The sequence below is a fragment of the Echinops telfairi genome, unplaced genomic scaffold, assembly GCF_000313985.2.
Source record: "Echinops telfairi isolate 266 unplaced genomic scaffold, ASM31398v2 ScPeMD7_7469;HRSCAF=8507_0, whole genome shotgun sequence".
Taxonomy (NCBI): domain Eukaryota; kingdom Metazoa; phylum Chordata; class Mammalia; order Afrosoricida; family Tenrecidae; genus Echinops; species Echinops telfairi.
The window spans coordinates 27,108,153-27,113,145 of NW_022111372.1; the positions used below are offsets into that span (position 1 = coordinate 27,108,153).

The following is a 4,993-nucleotide window of genomic DNA, read 5'->3' on the forward strand; positions in this document are numbered from 1 at the left end:
AAGTGTAGCTTATGCTGAGGTGCAACCCATCCCGAAGGCTGTATTCTTTGATCTTCATCAGTAAGGGCTTTAATTCCTCTTTGCCTTCAGCAACTAAGTTTGTATCGTCTGCATATGGTAGACTGCTAATGATCTTTTTCTCCAGTCTTAATGCCATGCTATTTATTTTCCAGTCTAGCTGCTAGAATTATTTGCTCATACAGTTTGAGAAAGTATGGTAAATGGAAAAAACCCTGATACACATATAACCTGAGTGTAAACCATGCGATATCACCTTGTTCAGGTTGAATGATTTGCATACAGGTTCTTTTTTATTTATTTTCATTTCTGGTTTTGTTTAGCACAAACAAAGCTCACAAATGGGCCATTTGTTCATTTTCTTCGCTGCACAACCTGGTGTTGGGGTTGGTGACTCTGATGGCCAGTTAGGCTGCTCTTTCTACGAGGGCTTTGCGATTCTCAAGGAAACGTGGTGAACAATCTCTGCACAGTTAGACTTGCTGGACATCAGCAGCAGTTCCAGCTCCTTGATGCTGTGAACCAGGGACTTTCAGAAGCCACTGGGCGGCATGTGCTTGGTTGTCTTGTTGCTCCCGTAACCAATGTTGGGCATCAAGGTCTGGCCCTTGAATCTTCTCCGCACCCTGTTGTCAATGCCTCTGGGCTTGCGCCAGTTACACTTCATCTTGACATAGCGGTTGGACTGGTGCCGGATGAACTTCTTGGTCCTCTTTTTGACAATTTTAGGCTTCACCAGGGTTCTGAGGGCAGCCTTGATGCGGGTGGGAGAAGGCTGCCTCCTCCGTAAGAGCTGCATACAGGTTCTTCATGAGCACAATTGAGTGTTCTGGAATTCCCATTCTTAGCAATATTATCACAATATATTATGATCCTCATAGTCAAATGCTTTTGCATCATCAATAAAACACAGATAAACATCTTTCTGGCATTTCCGGCATTTAGTGACGATACACCAGGTGTCAACAATGTTGTCAACAATGATATCCCTTGTTCCAAGTCCTCTACTGACTCTGGCTTTAATTTCTGGAAGTTCCCTTTCAACAAACCACTACCAAAAATTTAAATTATACTCAGTATGATTTTACTTGCGTGTGATTGATATTATTAGCATTATTTAATAATATCAATATTATGCTGGGCCACTTTTCACTGAGTTTAGTTTTTTTTTAAAAAAGTCATAGCTTCTATGTTACATGCCTTTTTCCCTCTCTCACTTAAATGACCAGATGGAAACCATCCACGGTGATGGAACCATTCTTAGAGAGACCTGCATGGCAGGGAACCACCGGAGACCTCCCACTAGCCACTATTTAGGTGAGCTGAGAGGTAGCTTCTCCCTACATTGAGCCTTCGTCTAGGTTACGCTCCAGGATCTACACCTTCATTGCAGCCTGTGGGAGACCCTGATCCAGAGGCACTCCGCTAAACCGCTCCTAGATACCTGCCTGACCTCAGAAAATCTGAAGGGCTACGTGTTATTTTAATGCTGCTAAATTTGGGGTTAATGTGTTAGGTAGCAAAAGGTCATTCATTTCCATACACGTATTCCTTACTATGTTCCCTTTAAAAAACTCACATCCAGACTTCTACATGGCTAAGGCAGGGCAGCATTACTCACTTTTGTTAAACACACACACACACACACACACACACACACACACACACACACTTTCAAATGTGTGTGTTGTTCTCGGAATTTTCCGGGAGTTCTAAGACGCCTGGAGATGAACTACATGTGGTAGGAGAGAGGTTGCTTTTAATAAAAAAAATTACATCAGAATGGGCCTTATTTCACTCCGTCTCAGAGCCCATAGCCCTGTGACAACTCTCTCAAGGTGCCTTTCTCTCTCAGCCTGAGGCTACAGTCACTAGTGGTGAAGAAAGACCAAGACGTCCTAGGCGTTGCATGCCTCATTCTCAGGACAGAACGGCATCTCATAAACCAGTTACTTTGACGCAACTGATTCACAATGACCCCATATGTGGTAGCATAGAACTGGGCCCCATAAGTTTTGAGTGGCTGAAGTTTTGCAAAGAGATCACCAGGCCTTCCTCCCATGGTGCATCTGGGAGGACTCAAACCCTCTCAGTTTGGGGTGCCATACCATTTGCACCACCCAGGGTCTTCCAAACGCCTCTAGGAGATGCCATATTAATTTAGAAGGGTTATAGTGTTGAATTACCAGCATTTTGTTTACTGAAGTGATCAAGGCTTGCCTGGAAATGGTAACAAAGTGTTTGATAACAGGAACTAGGAAAATAAAACATTCATGCCAGAGTCTAGTGATATAATTAAACTTGGATCTCTCTCAGGCACAATTCGGCCAATTGGCAAAGCGTAGTTCACACACAATGGTCATGATCTGCCTCCAGTAAAGTGAGTAGTAGCTGGGATCTGAGACGCTTCTGAGGAACCAGCTTAGACACAGCTGCTGTCCTGAGTCTGGACTCAGCAGTGGTAGAACAGTAAGTGGGTGACCAGAAGCGCAGAGAAGAAGCAAGGAGCCACACCCTCCTCTGCCCTGAGACCAGAAGAACTAGATGATGCCGAGCTATCACCACTGACCGTTCCAAGTGGGGTCACAATCAAAGGTCCGAGGTATGGTGGGAGAAGGAGCTGGAGCAGCACTCAAATTCTTTTTTTTAAAAAGGAAGACATTTAAAAAGGCAGACAAACTGGAGCAGTTGAGAACAGAGCACACTCCTGAAGACCCTGTGACCCTCTCAACCAGTGGTTCTCAACCTTCCTAATGCCGCAACTCTTTAATACAGTTCCTTACCCATAAAATTATTTTCATTGCTACTTCATGACTGTACTTTTGCTACTGTTATGAATCAGGCGACCCTTGTGAGAGGGTCGTTCAACCCCAAAGGGGTAGCGATCTAGAGATTGAGAACCACTGCGGTAAACCCAGGGCCAAACCCATCTTTTAGTAAAATAGCAGAGTGATGCTCAAGATAAAGGATGTTGATGTGTGATTGGTGGTCTGCTGGAAACCATCAGCATGGGACCAAAGGTCAACAATTACCCTAGAGCAAGAGGAGAAGATCAAAGGACAGGGAATCTAGAGTGCTGAAAGGGAACCAACCGAACCCAAAGAAAGCAAATGTTGGCACATTGTGATAAATGTAACTAACGTCACTGAACCATTTGTGCAGAAGACATCAAATGGAAACCTAATTTGCTGTGTAAACTGGCACTAAAAAGTCAATTCAGTATTATTTGAAAAAATAAATAAAACTTCTCCCAGCCCTGCAAGTGGAAGGGGAAAAAAAGAAAAAGAAAGAAAGGTGGTGATTGTGGAAGATTTTTTTGGTTGAAATTCTAAAATATTTCATTCTTATGAGAATGAGAATAGTAATTATAATAACACATTACTACTTTTCAGAAGTGTGAACAAAGCACACCACATCTCAATAAGCGTGTGTTAGTTTGTTTCATTTTTTTAATAAAATTCGAAACCAAAGGATACACATTAACTCAGGGCACCGTCACATGTCCATCATACAGGAACTGTACCCAGCAGGTAAAATTACAGTGAATAAGGAAGAGCATCTTTACAGCTCAGGTGTTTTAGGGAACGGCTTTAAAGAACCCACACAATACTACACAGAACTCCACGTCTTGTTGGTTGGAATTCCACTGTCGGGTTGGGGAGAAGTCCTGGTGGAGTAGCAGTCACAAGTTGGGCTGTTCACCCAGAAGTCAGCAGTTTGAAACCAGCAGCCGCCATGGGGAAAACACAGGGCTCTCTATTCCTGTCAAGAGCTATAGTGTCCGAAACTCACAGCAGCGATTCTACCCCATCTTACAGGGTCATTATGGGTCGATAATGGTTTGGTTTGGGTCACTTTATTTGTGACCCTCACAATATTTGTAACCCTCAGCTGGGATCACTAAAAGGCCCGCAGTCCGATGCCTCCCGCTGCTCCAAGGGAGAAAGAGGAGGTCACCCATAAAAATTTAAAGCCCGTGAAACTAGCGAAGGCAGTTCCACTTTGTCATGTAGGGTCACTATGACTCAAAATGGGTTCAGTGGCAGTGGGGCTGAGCATCGAGATCTCTCTTGTCCGCCGTCTTTGCCAACAGGACCCAAAGAGCTTCAGAGGGCTCAGCCGCCCCAGCGTTCTTAACTCCCATGTGTGCATCCAGACCGAAGTGTGTTGCAAGAAAAAAAAACTATCTGCATGAAAATATTTCTTTTTGCCATTCCTACACTGCCACAGCCATCGTATTAAGAGCAAAGAGGCAATACGGGTTGCTTTATTGTAGTAGTTCTCAACCTTCCTCGTGCTGCAACCTTTTAAAACTGTTCCTCATGTGGTGGTGACCCCCAAACAAAATTATTTTCGTTGCTACTTCATCACTGTCATTTTGCTACTGTTATGATTCGGGCGACCCCTGTGAAAGGGTTGTTCACCCCCCAAAGGGGTCACGACCCACAGGTGGAGAACCGCTGCTTGGTTGACTTCACCAAAGAGATTGAAAACAAGGGAGAATCTCTGTGGCCAAAAAATGTCTCCACATTGTGGCTCCTTGGAAAGGAGCCACTAGATGGCAAATGCTGAGACTTTTCCAGGCTGAATGAGGCCTAAACGCAAAGAGGAAAAGAATGAAGCCACCCATAGCTATGGGGTCCAAGGGAGCGAAAACAAGCAGCCTAGTTATGAATTAACTGGGATAAAGAACCTGTAACAAATTCACCCATCAGCCAAGGTGTGCCAATTTTTTTATGTACCTGTCAGTCTCACGATACTCTTTTTGTTACTGAAATAATCCACCCTCCCCCAAATAGAATTGGGCATTAATCAACTTGTCCATGATCTGTCTGCCTTGGAAATTCTGCCATCCTGAGACGTGATCCCTCTCTGGCCAGTGGTGGTTTTCAGAGCGGGGATCTTTTTTTTTTTTTTTAAACATTTTATTAGGGGCTCATACAACTGTTATTGCAATCCATACACACATCAATTG

At 44.0% G+C, this 4,993-nt stretch overlaps 1 pseudogene; it reads right to left on the bottom strand.

The window, feature by feature from the left end:
- Nucleotides 1–353: 353 nt before the first annotated feature.
- Nucleotides 354–817, bottom strand: LOC101659366 (annotated as a pseudogene).
- Between the last annotated feature and the right edge of the window lie 4,176 nt (nt 818–4,993).